At 43.8% G+C, this 15407-nt stretch overlaps 1 protein-coding gene and 1 long non-coding RNA gene across 2 annotated transcripts in view; both read right to left on the reverse strand.

Annotated features, from left to right (window-relative positions):
• The window catches only part of LOC135775928 (alpha-2,8-sialyltransferase 8F-like), a 1056838-nt gene that overhangs the window by 241440 nt on the left and 799991 nt on the right, over positions 1-15407 (reverse strand). The window lies entirely within an intron of this gene.
• Positions 295-1526, reverse strand: LOC135776129 (uncharacterized). The gene is made up of 4 exons (XR_010544053.2): positions 1411-1526; positions 1178-1319; positions 837-965; positions 295-480 (listed from the first exon to the last, which is right to left on the reverse strand). It is a non-coding gene; the product is annotated as an uncharacterized lncRNA (long non-coding RNA).

Genomic DNA, 15407 nt, shown 5'->3' on the forward strand with positions numbered 1-15407 from the left:
GTCTATAGGACTAGTCTAATCCTTCTCTGTGAAACCGCCCCTATATGTTTTAACATTTTAAAAAATTCATGAAATTCATAAAATACTTTTAAGAACCACTGTTTGTTACAAAGCAGTATTGTTTTAGTCTACATTATGAACACACACAAAAAAACTATGAAATACAGCATTTTGCTAGTGTAACATTTCACAAACATGTCATTAATATTCATCAAGTAATACACTTCCTTAAGTCTGTAAAAAAAAATAAACAATGATAACTCTTGTACCCGAAACCCAGTCTATTAAAAAAAAACTCTTTTCATTTACTTGCAAGAATGTAGTGCTTCTACTACCCCAATCAAAGTGCCTTGTCCAAAGTTTCTCCTCCAAGGATGACGAATGCCTGGGATTCATGGGTCCATTTTCAAGTGACAGGAAATAAGGGTAAAGTCCTGATGCTTCAGCCTGCTGGAGGTACTCCATCATATTTGTTCCAACCTAAAGGACACACAATGTAAATGAGTTAAGGTGAAACTTGAGGGGTGTCAGGGTGTGGGTTTGGGAGTTATTACACCTTGATTTAGCCCACTTTGAGACGGCCACTTACAGGCATACAAAAGCAAGTCAAGAGTTTTGTTAACACTTTCCAATAAGGTTTTATTGTAACCAAGCATGAACAATACTTCTACAGCATTTTTAATAATCATTCATAATTTCTACATTTACTGTTGAACAGTAACAGTATTTCACAATATTAGACTTTGTGGGTTTTAATGTCCCAAACTTTTGAATGGTAGTTTATTTAAATACCTGGTAAATAAAGTATTAAAGTAAATTTCTTGAGTTGTACTTACAGGCTGAATGTTGATGAAAGCTTTTTTTGCCATCATCAATGCTGGGCCGGACTGTTTTTCTGGCAGTTTTGACGGGTGGAGGTGGAAGCAAAACAGGGAGCAGCTTTAATGCAAGATATCCCTTTGCATCTGTAGCAGCAGAAATTGACAAGCAATATGTTCAGATAATGTCGGTTAAATGTCTGGCATTCAAATAAATGAAGATAAGTGGAGAAAGTGTTAAATCTCCCAACAGCAATTATTGCCAAATAATTTCTTCATTAAATTTATCAGTGGGTGTCTTTATTAAATTGCTATTAGTAAATCTGGCCCATAATATCAAAATAGTGGAGAAACTTTACCTTGTGGCATATCCTCAACTGAACCTGGAAGCTTTGCTTCTTGTTTAGAAGAATGCAAGATCCTATCGGTATATCAAGGGAGCCATTTCTCAAAGAGTTTTGGAGCTGCATCCTGGTGTAATGTGTAAAAGTCTTGTGCAATCTAAATGCAAAAATAACAAAAAAAACAACTTCTAAAAAAAGACTAAATAAAACTCTTGTTACCATATGATAAAGACAGTATATTAACATACCATGCCTGGGGAAGTTAGCCAAGGAAACTCATGGAAACTAAGACCACCTAAAATAGAAAAACACAAACTTTTAACTGTAAGTTATGCATTTTTTTCTATCAATATAGATAATAGACCATTCATACTCATATTATTCATGCTAAAACTCAAAACATTCTTGAGCAAATATGTGACCCTGTGAAAACCTAGCAAAAGTTATTTTTTTATAATTTACTGTTTTCTTCATAAATTCATACATAATGTAAATAAAAAATTTTGAAAATATAATCTTGATATCTTTAATATTGACTACGATCGATCATGTCAAAAAAATTATAGTGAAACTAATGGCTAAAACTTACAAAGTTAAATCACAAAGTATTATTTTAGATATTTTATTAACTATATTGTTTTAGATATTTAAAGTCGTGAACAAATCTCACTTTAAAGGCAGGGTGCATGATTTTTGAAAAACACTTTGGAAAAGGGAGTCGGGCTGAGTACCAAAACACACTTGTAGCCAATCAGCAGTAAGGGGCGTGTCTACTAACCGACTTCGTTGCCTGGGTTGTGAATGTGTGGGGCGGGTCAATCAAAAGAAGGTCCAGATTCTATTGGGGTAGGGGTGTGTTTGTTTAGGTGATTTCAAATGTCAACATTGGCTTTCAGAGATCATGCACCCCGCCTTTAATTCACTTGTCACCACCTGCTTGTATTAATGTTGTACTTAAGAGAAACTATATTTGAAGCATTGTCACTGTCGAAAAGACGATTTACTCTCTTTTGATCTTTCCATAGACATCAGTGTTTATATCTGAACTATAAAGATTTATTCCAGTACTTCTGTGATTATCTGAATGTTTGTTTCATACAAGTAAACTGCTCTCGCTGGATAAGCACGAACGCAGATTTGAATGTCACAGAGTGTGATTAGGCTTTAATGGACATATTAAAGTTAGTTGAATCCTGTCATTTATAAACAACTTCCTGTAAACTCCGCTAAGAATAAATAACAAAGTCCTTTTACAGTAGTTAATTTCTGATAACAAGCTAAATAAACAACAAGTAAATTACCTTAGTTCTTATTTCATAGCTAAAGCGTATAAAAAAACTACACTGAACTAACGTTGCTAAGTAAAATGTGTACTATAATGTATACAATGTTAACTACAATTTGGCTGCCAAACCTCCCTTCACATAGTGGTGATTCATGATCGCCGTCTCCCCCTGCCTTTTAGGAAACCAAACCATTTGTTATTTTTGACGAGGTAATTTGTTCCAGAATTCAATTTAGGCACTAGTCAGACCATTAAACCGGAAGTACCCGCGACACACATGCGTCCGATGAAACAGTCTATACTCATAATAATAAAGTATAATTATAGTCCAATGTTAATCGCCATTATATACATATTAAATATATTGTCCAACGTTACCCCGTTCTGTGGTGAAAAACGCGCATCTGCTCACAAAAAGTTATTTCAAGCACTCGACTGATGTTGTTGACAAACCATAATGAAATGCCCCCTTTTGTTGGACAACACTTTTGCCAATAGGTATCGATTAAATGATACAAAGACAATTACAGACCTTTATTTCACCAGAAAATAACCGCTGAAGAATGTCTGCTTGTAAATTCCTGCTGTATTCTGCTGACGAGCCAAAATCCCCACGACAGATTGTTTTGACCCAGCAGTACTGCTGTACAGCGGGGGATGGGCGGCTTTAACTGTTCGTGTACAAAAAAAATGGTTTTCAGAAATTAATTACCAGTGATTTGTTACGGGCTGTAATTGTCAAAAATCTCATTTTAATAATCTGAAAATGCAAGAAATGCATTTACTTTAACTTACATTAATCTCGTTTTAAGTTAACAGTTAACTGAGCTTTGAAGTAACGTAAATGACGTCGTATAACGTTAGTTAAGAAGAAACTTAAGGCTTTGTCCAAAGGGGACGTTTAAAACATTAAACAAAAACAGTAGAAAACGTATTTACTATCCAACAGGCATTTCAAACAAGCCAACCTAAACGAACGAAGCTGGCAGCGTATTTAATGCCATGTTAAATTGAATGTAGTGGCAAGTACGTCTCGGTATTATGATAGGCTACGTGTATAAATAGGTTTAAAAATATATGTTAGATCAATGTTGATACGAACCTTATTTCTCCAAATATTAGAGTGCGTTGCATCCACCTCAAATTCAGTCAGCCCGTGCTGCACCTGAATCTGCGCTGAGTTGATTTGACCCAATGAGCTGGGTTGTTGAGTCCGGATGGGGAAGGGGATTTATTGATTCCACTCTCAGTGAAAATTACCCAGAAAATAACCCAGTGGTGGGTTACATAAAACTACTCAAAAAATTACCCAAATGGCTTAACCCAACATTTGGGTAGAAAAAAATAACCCAGGATTTTTTAGAGTGTTCACAACAATTGTAATGCAAACAATACGATGAACATGAAATCACCACAACAGCTTACATTTCTTTAATATACACATATTCTATCACATTTGAAATATAATATTAAAAAACCACAGCTGCATAGTAGCCTATAGTATGAATCCAACCAGCATGGGAACGTCTCGGTTACGGATGTAACCCTCGTTCCCTGAAGGAGGGAACGGAGACGTCACGTCGTGACCGACGAATTGGGAACTCGCTTAGAGAGACCAATCTGCTTCGTATACTACTAAAACGCCAATGAACTTGGCATTGAGATATTTGCATAATGCTGGCGCCGCCCCGCCAGGTGCCTTTATAAGCAGCAGGTGCAAATAGGGAAAATAGCTTCTTTTCGCTGAGAAAGCCGGAAGTGTGACCGGCCTTAACAGCAGGTGGCAGCACCTGTGGCGACGGGACGTGACGTCTCCGTTCCCTCCTTCAGGGAACGAGGGTTACATCCGTAACCGAGACGTTCCCTTTCAGTCGGTCACTACGACGTCACGTCGTGACCGACGAATTGGGAATCCCTATCAAAACGCCACTAGGGGCTGACCTCTTCCAGTGTCTGCGTAAAGCCCTCCGGTTCCACTTAAGGAGGAGGAGAATTAGGTTTTAAGGCAGAAGGCCGGGCACTAGATGTTCCTTTAACCCCACAGAAGTGCCAGCAACTGGGAAGCGCCCTACCTGAGCGGGATAGGAACGCTGCGGAAGCCACCACCCGTCTTAAGGGTTAATGGTGGGCGAAAGTCAACCGTAGTTGAGGTAAAATGACAGCCGTGGCTGTGTAAGCAAAGCAGTGCTCTGCTAAGGGAAACGTGGGCTAGTAGGATTAACCCCACGGAAAAATACTCACAAAGGAACCCGGTGGGACACAATGTGGAGCCCGAGCCAACACGTAGGTTCGCGAGGATGCAGCTAGTGAAGGCTGACAGCCAATGCTCCGCAACAAAGGCTGCCAAGGCAGCGGAGGAAGAACAATTCAAACCATTACGCATTTTTGTTCTGAAGGCCTTCCATACTGACACAGTTATGAAGCATCAGATGGAGGCTGCAAGCCGACCTGTGAGACTGTTCTCCGTGCTCCCCCTGGTGAGGAAAGAACACGAGAGGATACAGGCTCAATACGAACACTGTAAAATCTAATGAACGTATTAGGTGTCGCCCAACCAGCAGCTCTACAGATGTCTGTTAGCGAGGAACCACGAGCTAGAGCCCAAGATGAGGCAACGCTCCGTGTGGAGTGCGCTCTCAAATTAAAGGGGCAAGGAATACCCTGAAGATTATAATCCAGGGCGATAGTATCAATTATCCAATGAGACATCCTCTGCTTAGTGACAGCTTTCCCTTTCTGCTGGCCACCATAACAAACAAAGAGCTGGTCTGAGGTCCTGAGGCTTTGCGTGCGAACCACGTAGAGTCGCAGTGCGCGTACGGGGCACAACAAAGCCATGGTTGGGTCTGCGTCCTCCGGGGGGCAGCGCTTGCAAGCTCACCACCTTATCTCTGAAGGGAGTGGTGGGAACTTTGGGCACGTAACCTGGTCTGGGCCTCAACGTTACACTTGAGGCAGCAGGACCAAACTGAAGGCACGAGTCGTCAACAGAGAATGCATGTAAATCCCCTACTCTCTTCACTGAGGCCAATGCTAGCAGGGTCAGAGCTTTCATTGATAAAAGCTTCAGACTCACAGACTGCAAAGGCTCGAACGGGGGGGCCTGCAGGGCTTTCAGCACCATGGACAGGTCCCAGGGAGGAATAGAAGGAGGGCGCGAGGGGTTTAGCCTGCGAGCGCCTCTTAAATGTAATAATTAAATCGTGCTGGCCAACTGATCTGCCGTTGATAAGAGAGTGATGAGCAGAAATAGCGGCGATATCAACTTTAATGGCGGAGGGACAGCCTACCATCTAACCTATGTTAAAGATATAAAAGCACAATGTTAATGGGCATTCTCTGGGGTCCTCGCGTTGCGAAGAGCACCGGGTGACGAGAAAGGTTTCTTTAAGCGCGTAAGCCCGTCTTGTGGACGGTGCTCGAACCGCGTCGATGGTGTTAGATACCGTTTGCGATAAATCACCTAAACCTTGCGCGCGCTCAACGACCATACATGGAAATCCCACAGGTCGGGGCGCGGGTGCCATAATGTGCCCCTTCCTTGAGAAAGAAAGTCTTTCCTCAGGGGAAATCGTCAGGGAGGGGCTGTCGCGAGGAGCATTAACTCTGAAACCCGATCCAGTACGGGGCGACTAATAAAAGGCTCTCCTCGTCCTGCCTGACTTTGCACAGTGTCTGCGCAATAAAGCTCACTGGAAGGAATGCGTATTTACGCACCCCCCGCGGCCAGCTGTGTGCCAACGCATCCACGCCGAGGCTGCCCTCGGTTAGTGAATAAAATAGGCGACAGTGGGTATCGTCCGGCGACGCAAACAGATCTATCTACGCACAACCGAACTTCTTCCAAATTAGCTGGACCGTCTGGAGGTGGAGTCGCCATTCGCCGGGGGCGCAGCTCGGGAAGCGCGTCCGCTGTATTGAGCGAACCCGGGATGTAAATGGCACGAAGGGACCTCAGATGCTTCTGACTCCAAAGGAGGAGATGACGAGCGAGATGCGACAGGTGACGAGAGCGCAAAACCGCCTTAACGGTAAATAACGCAACAGTCGCAATGTTATTGGTGTCGGCTAATACATCCTTCCCTCGCATCTCCATAGCGGAGCGTACAAGTCCCAGATATACAGCGCACCGCTCGCGGCAGTTGGGGTGCTATGCACACCCCTGAGACTGCAAGCCCGTCATACGTGGCTGATCATCCCGTGCTGAGGGCATTGCAATATACAGAATGCCAGGAGACCCCTCAGGGGCATATCTTCTATCGGAAATGCCGGGTCTACCACAGGGAAAAAATTTAAATGACACGCAGGTGCAATGTTTACACGGTGTATGTCGGTGTGCCACGCTCTCCTCGAGACTCGATCGTAAGCCAATGCTGAAGCGGTCTCATATGAAGCAGCTCGGGCGGCGTCACAGCCGCAGCATGCTGTCATATGTCCAGGAGCTTCTGAAATTGTTTCAGAGGGACCGCGTACTTCCCTCGAATTAAACCGAGGCAAGTCAGAACTGACTGGTTGCGCGCTCTTGTTAAACACGCCAATTAGTCGATCGAGTCTTATTTCCATACTGAGAAAAAGGATCCTCTGCACGGGGCAAAGTTGCTCTTTCCCAGACGACCTGAAGACTTAAACGAGCGAGAAGCCGAAGCATTAACTCTCTGTGTTCGCGCACGTCTGCCAAGAACGGGCTATTATAAGTCGACGTAGAAAAAAGCAGAATGCGAACAACGCTCTCTCTCTGATATCTTAATGCCGTGACTACACATGGAGACACGGAGAGAGAGAGAGACAGCTCGAATGGTGTACTTAGTATTAATATGCCCACCCCACGACGCAGAGCGAAAAAACGGTCTAAAGCGAGGGGAGATGGACACATAAGTACATGTCTTACAGGTCTAAGGCTGCAAACCGATCTGAATATTGAAATACGAGCCTCGGCGTTATCATCCAAAAAGAACACCTTCGTAGAGCCGGTGCGTAAATCAAATCGATCGTAACCCGCCGCGTATTTTGGGTACTATGAGATAAAGGCTGGAAAAACCCTATCATCATCATCATCTCGGTAAGAGGGACCGGCTCGAACATCCTTCGCCAACAGGATATCGATTTTTGCACGCAGTACATGTGCATCGGACGCTTTCACTACAGTGAAACGAACGCCCGAATTTTGGGGGTGTGCCGGATTCGTAACCGAGGCGGATCGTGCGTAAAACCCAACGAAACGGGCTGGGAACTGAAGCCAAGCACCCAGGCACCGTACGAGGAGAAATAACGACACTACCGAAGTACCCGCGGTGGGGCAGCGAAGCGAGACAGGTGGGACTGCCGGTGCGTCTGCTGTGACAGCATAAACATCTACAGTATGTGTGTGTGACACTGACCTGAGCCCGCTGAGGGTAACGGTCATCTGGTCTCCTCTACGGAGAGCGCAGACTCCGATGAGGGTGCTGGTGGTCCGGTCTCCTCAGCGGAGAGCTCGGACTCCTCAGGTCACCCGCTGGCGATAGAGGAGAGGTAGGGGAGCTGGTGTGTACCCGCTCACGGCTCTCTCGATCCTCCGGAGACCTAGAGAGGGAAGAGGAATGCACTCTTATGTGTGGTTAAGTGGGTACCGGCGAAACAGCCGGTGGAACATATGTAAACCAAGGATTTTCCACCCGACCCTCTATCGGGGGAAGGAGCTCCATCTCCTGAAGAGTGATCCTCTGCCAATCCGGGTCGCCCTTCACTGGCCACTTAAACTCCCGAATTTCACGGGAAGCGGCTAAGCGGGCGGGGCGAGCTGCTGACGACCGGTTCCCCTGCGCTGCCGAGATGGGGTCCGAGGAGGGGAACGGAGGTGGTCGCCGCAGGACGCCGACGGCGAGAGGCAGACTGAGGAGCCGGCGTGGTGGACCAAGGGCAGCTCTCTTCCGCCGGGGCATGACCTAGGAGATCGCCTCAGTCTGCGCAGCGGAGCTGTACGACTCCCCTGGCTCGCCGAAGAGGCCGGTCTGTGAGACAGGAGCATTCAAGTTGTTCTCGTCTGCGTCCGTCATGTCAGCCAGACACAGCCAAAGGTGGCGATCTTGAACCACTGTGGTGGACATCGCACGACTGAAGGTCGCGGGCTCCCTCGTAAATCCTTGTGAGCCTGCAGCAACGTTATTGCGTGCAGGGCCGAAGCCGCCTCTCCGGCATGCCTGATGGGCAGCGTCCGTGACCGGACGACTGTCTACAAACACGGGAGGGAAGGGTTGGGTGGTCCCTCCAGGAACGCATCCCGCTCCACTGAAGGGGTCCCCGCCCTCAGCGGCTCCGTTGGTGAGGGAGGTGAGGGGTGAAGCTGAACGGCCGGACGGCCGCAAATCACGTCAGCTCTTCGTGCCGTCGGGCAAGAAAGGCACAGGAGGAGAGGACCGAGAGGCCCGAGCAGCTCCGAAGTACCAATCATGTGGGCGGGACGGTTCGGGCGGGGAGGGGTTAACCTTTCCAACTCTACCGTCTCCGCCGCTCGCGGGCACGGCCGCCATCTCCGGAACGACTCTGCCTCGGAGGAAAAATGGACACCCCTCTGATGCTGCAGAAGTGACGGGACCAGAAGGAGGTCCAATGGATTCGGCAGACATCGTAGAACACGACTCTGCAGTCTCCACCGGAGCCTCAACCGGCTGAGGATGAGAAGGCCGGTAGGTGGAGGACGCATCCTCCGTCCTACTCAGCGTAGTGACGCGAAGGGCGCCCTGCGAGCGCTTGACAGCCGCACCATGGCGGCGTCAGCACTGCAAAGGCGCGGACAGCGTTCCCGTAGAAACGACAGTCGTCTCCGCAATCCAAGAGGGTTATGCTCTCACAGAGAGAACAGAAACTCTCCACGAACGCAGCCCCGGAGAGCTCGATGCCTGAGCACGAAGACAGCGCTCGTGACCGTCACTGGAACCCTCATACTTCTCGCATCCAAGATCGCACGGCGAAAAGCTATCCTGAAAAGGACGCTGATCTCCGCATATACGAGAGAGTGGCTGCCTTTAACAAGGCACAAAGCTCTCTCGTATCACTCTTTTAGGGAAATTCACTCAGATGCTTAGTTGATGAGCGCACAGGAAGGCAACGCACACACTAAACTCAAAATAATAAACAGATGTAGAGCCGTGGAATAAGCGAAGCGTCCGCTGTGATACTGCTAGTTCAACCAACTTCAGCAATCAAATCCCAACAGAGTAAAGTAGCTTCTCAGTAGCAGATAAAGCCGGCTTTCGAAGCGAAAAAGCTATTTTCCCTATTTGCACCTGCTGCTTATAAAGGCACCTGGCGGGGCGGCGCCAGCATTATGCAAATATCTCAATGCCAAGTTCATTGGCGTTTTAGTAGTATACGAAGCAGATTGGTCTCTCTAAGCGAGTTCCCAATTCGTCGGTCACGACGTGACGTCGTAGTGACCGACTGAAAGGGAACTATGTTTAGTAGGCCTATGCAAACTCATCAAATAGCTTCAAACACAATACAATAACAAACACTAAAAAACATGTACAACTTTACTGATTAAAAACAAACTTACAGACAATGCTTTGTCCAAGAACCCACAAAGTGAAGATTGAGAGGGATTACACTCATGTATCCTCTTGGAGCACTAACACAAAAAATATGGCTGACCACCACATGCTCCACTTAAATAAGATATATTACCTCTAGGGGCCGCTAAACTGCACCCTACAAAAGGATACAGCACACTATGGGGTAATTAATTATTGTTTGTTTTATGATTTTATTGTGAATTTTTCATATTAACTATATCTGATGAAATTATATTGTATACAGTCGATGTCTACAAGCAGATCGGCAAATAAAATAGAACAGCACATCAGTTTTGATGTAGTAGCCTATATTACTGATATGCTTTTAATAACAAAAGTCCAGCTGATTTATTGTGGTTATCTGTGTTTTAAGGCAGGTATAAAAATAGCAACTTATTCCCTATTTACCAGGTAACTCTAACATTTAGGCATATTTGAAGTGATGCATTGCAATCGCATATGACCAGCCCCGCCGCTCCCATAACGCGCATCACGCGCTGTGCGTAGGGCACCAGGTGCTGAGAGGGCACCAAAACAATAGCCTAATGAAAAAAAATTATAATGCTGATAGAATTTCATTAGTCTATTGAAATATTATTAGGCACTTTTTATCCATGTAAATGTTACAAAAAAGGGGGGACGAGATAATTTAATTGCGCTAGTATAGAAAGTATGCCCCACAGCCTTTGATGGTCCGTGTCGGTTGATCGCGCGGGCGCCTGACGAAGTTTGACAGAGGCCGTTTCTCAATCTGAAGGCTGCAGCCTCCAGAGGTCGCATTTCTAGGCTGCATACATCATCAAAAAGTTCTTATTTCGTAATATTAACGATTATGAAGTTGACCATTATTCTTAGTTAATCGTAAATTGTTTTAATATGCTTATGACTTGCTAATGTAATGTTCAGTTAACTAAAATAAACCAGGCTTGATGACGTATGCAGCCTGCATATGAGACCTCGCGCAGGTTGCAGCTTTCGGATTGAGAAACGGCCAGTCAGTAGGCAACTTTTGGAAATGGCCCGAAAAGACAGCAGGGGTCAGGATCGGAAAAAGAAAAAAGATGAAACTGCGGGATGATGCCCGTGCATCACTTGCAGGTAAGTCCATCATGTTTAATTCCTAAATAAGGGAAATGCGCATGGGCTGCAGCTGATCGAGGCGATCTTGCTGTGCTGATATTAATGTTAGCAAACTATGTTGTTATAAGTTATAACTTCAGTGCAAGCTAAATTGAGATTTTACTGTAAAACATTACCTATGCATTTTACAAATAACTGACGGCAGCTGTTACTTTCTTTATACGTTTTTTTTAGATATTGAGCAGTTAGTTTATTTTGTGGTTTATTTTGACGTGACGGTGGTTAATACTTAGTTAATGTTAGCAGTCAGTGCACATGGTAGGCTAACAATTCCTGACTGTTAAATATATATAAATATAAAATGTCATGATATGAAGCAAACATTACTGTGACACTTAGTTCTCTAAATCTTTGTAATATTTAAGAATTTTGAGTATTCTTGTTATTGATGTTTATTTAATGTAATTTATTTAAAGTGACATTGTACTTGGGAAAAACATGTCTGGATTATTTTGATAATTTAAGTTTGGTATTTGTTCTATTTTGCTATTCTATAAAAGTTTGCACTTTCAAATGTGTGTGTTGACTAAAGCTGTGAAGATTTTACTTTCTGCTATTAAGTTATATGTTTGGTAATAAAAAGTTAAACTGGCAAAAACAAACAAAAAATTTCTCAGGGTCGGGGGCATTATAAAGGAATTATGCTTAGGGCACCAAAATGGCTAGCAGCGGCACTGCATATGACTCTGAACCTCTTGTTAAAAACGTTTTATTCCAAATGACACAATAATGACCACAAAGCAGCACACTATTTGTTCATTTTTAATAGGTGTTATCATTGGTAGAATAAAACTTTGCAAATGTGTAAATAGAAGCATTTCAGCCAAATATAATTAATGCAAAGTCAAACCAGAGTGAAACAACAGCAGACAGGTATCCAGCTCACGCTGAAGCAAAACAATACTACGGGCGAATTACAATCGAAAGTGATCATCCCTATGCCCTATTCCCTTCGAAGATCAGATCTCATGATGAATAAACTCTAGAGAAAGTTGGGCAATATTGTCTATTCACTTGGTGAATAGAGCCATAAAATACAGCATCTTTTTATGTTTATTTGGATTTAATGTTTATGCAACATCATCCTCTTCGCAAAGTGCCCTTCAAGGCGGCAAAAACGGCATTTGGAATTCACCCTACATGTGTATGATGCGTACTGCGCAGGTGTAGAGCGCATGCCCGTCCGCCTGCTGGAGGCTGTGCTGGAATGCGATCCTCAGGTGAAATCTCTTTACTGAGGGTTTTAAAGCTTTCTACCCTGTCAACACACCCATGTGGCGCCCATAAAGGATGGATATGGGCTAGTGAGTGGGCCCCATGTGGGCTGCCCAGATGGGGCCCAGTAAGTTTTTTTCCGGGGGTTTCATGGTGGCCCCACATGGGTTTGCCCAGATGGGTTGAAGATGGGCTCTTGATGGGCCCATATGGGTAGACCAGGTAGATATAGGACCCACATGAGACTACCCACATGGGTTAATGATGGGCCCCGATAGGACTTATTTAGGGCACAACTTGTTATAGTTTCCTATTCAAAAGTGACACCCATAGATTCAGGCCCACCCGGACTTAATCCATGTCCACCCATATGTCACGTTCTGCATCCGCCACTGAAGCTAAGCTACATCAATAGTAGCTTGCTACATCCAAGCTACTTTTTTATTTTAAACCAGTTTTATTATGTAATTATTTATTTAGTTTCAATTTAGTATTTTGGTAATTATAGGCAATACAAGCATAATGTCACATTATGGGGCGGTTTGCTGGACTTATCCTACTCCCAGAATAAAATGCATGTTTGAGCTGCCTTAATTTAAAAACACCTTGCCCTGACATATCTTGGTCCACCAATCGTGGTCTATTAATAGTTTCAATTGTAATATTTATTAAATGTTTTTATATTAGCTTGGCTTGATGACATAACCCAGTCAGAGGTAAAGAACACGAGTCTTCACAGAATGCGAGTGGTAATGTTTTGTATGAATGAAGGAAGGCTGCACAACTCGAAATTACGGGACAAACGACGTTCTGTGTCGATTCAAAATGACGCGCTTATTCTCAAATTCAGGACGACTTAAGAAATGTTTGGAAAATTGTAGCTTGTGTGGAAGCTACCTCACTACTTGGTCAAAAAAAAGAGCTTAGCTACTGAAAAGCTATTTGATTTACTGCCCAACACTGCGTATACCCACTTCTAAACAATGATTTAGTTCAGGGTAAATGCAGGTATACGGCATATTTCCACTTCTCTTGTTGCTAATCCAATTGCATGATGTGAATAAACGCAAATATACCCTAAAACGCTCAGTAAAATAAGTTACTTGTGCGATAAGGAGGACCGAGGCACCGGATTCCTTTGAAATACAGGTATGATTCGGCAAAACGCCATTGGGCTAGGTTGCCGTCAATCTGAAAATTCCCAACGCAATTGGATTAGGGAACTGTCAGAGTGTTTTCATATATGTTGGTGCTAGGGTTGCCACCCATGTCTGATAAAAAACCTGGACATATCGATGACCCGGCCAATTGGTTTGCTCACAAGCCCCCCCATAGCATAATATTTCTATAGGCCTATGCAATTATTGGCAACACTTTACAATTCTCTTTTTTTTCAATTCTTATTTGTTAACATTAGTTAATGTATTAACTAACATGAACTAACCGTGAGCAGTACATTTGTTACTGTATTTGTTAATCTTTGATAACGTTAGTAAATAAAAATACAGCTTTTCATGGTTTATTCATGTTAGTTCACAGTGCATTAACTAATGTTAACAAGATTTAAATAAATGTATTAATAACATTAACAAAGATAAAAAATTGCTTTATGCTATAAGTGCAGTTTATTATTAGTTCATGTGTTAACTAATGAACCTTATTGTAAAGTGTTACCCAATTATTTGTTCATTATGTTAAAATATGTAAATCAGTTTTACAATTTATTAAAGCTGCTTATACTATTTATGTAAACTGTTTTTATTTATATTCCATTGCACCTTTAAACAGGTCTAAATAGCAACTAGCAAATATGCACATGAAATTAAACTTGTTGAACTCACCTCAACATGTATTTTACAATCATTTAACCCGTCATGGGTTAAGCTGAAGTCACTGTTACAAACTCTACACCATGCAAGATTTTAACTCTTTTAAGACAGGGATACACTTTCGTGTAGTCTGGTGTCAAATGTGTCTTATATTTTCGTTTTTGGGGCACTCTCCCTCTGCCATGGCGCTCCTGTTTCTAGATACCCTGATAGTGTGGTCCGGGAGAAGAGATAAAAGCCCGCCCACAATGACAATTGATTGGTTGATGTTCTGAAACAGGCCAATCAGGATGCTCTCTGTCTTACATGCGCTAAATGAGGCAAACACACACACAGACGCAAGGTCTCCCTCTCTGCCGTGCGCGCGTTAAATTTCGTATTCACATAGCTTTTCGAAAACCGGGACATTCAGTGTCCCAGGAGAGTTGATACATTTCCCGGGACAGGTTATTAAAAAGAAGGACAATCCCGGTAAACCGGGACAGGTGGCAACCCTAGTTGGTGCGGCCTCGGAGCGCACCAAAATACATTGTATCATTTTTCAGTTAGTGCTGTCCGTGTTCACATTTTTTTTTTACTCGAAATGCCACACCGTAGACCATGTAACAACGGTCAGCGCTGTCATTGGTCTCTGACAGCTCTTACCGTCTCATGACCACCCCCACGTTTCCAGGACAACCAGCCTGACAGGGAGAGTGCAGCTATCAAGATGTGGAGATAAACGATGCACGTCTTTGGGAAGTTTCTTTGCTTTAACGCTGTAAGAATCTAAAAGATGTACCTTTCCCACCCCCACTAGTTAACTTGTAAGCAAACCCAATATATATCTATATATCCTGTTTAAATTCACATTATATGTTCACATGGTTTTGATAATCCTTTTCAGGGTGGCATTTTCTCTAATCATATATTTTGATGACAACCCTGCAAGTAAGCCTACGATGGCCCTTTATGGGCCCACTTAGGGCTAGTCTAAGGGCCCCACGCAGGTTTGCTCATTGGCAAAACGTTGGCCCTTTAGCGCTGGCCCTGCGCGGGCAGCCCTCACTTAGCCCCCAGGAAGCCCTCATACAGAAAAATCCCCAGAGTTAAATGAACACTGCTGGATGTATATATTGTCCCATCTTACATAGTGTTAAAAAGTAACAATGAAGCAGAATTAAAAGCTCTGTTATCCTCTTTCTCAACATCTCTGTCTGAAACCTAAAATTGCATTTCACATCTTA

This window comes from Paramisgurnus dabryanus, chromosome 21 (genome assembly GCF_030506205.2).
Source record: "Paramisgurnus dabryanus chromosome 21, PD_genome_1.1, whole genome shotgun sequence".
NCBI lineage: Eukaryota > Metazoa > Chordata > Actinopteri > Cypriniformes > Cobitidae > Paramisgurnus > Paramisgurnus dabryanus.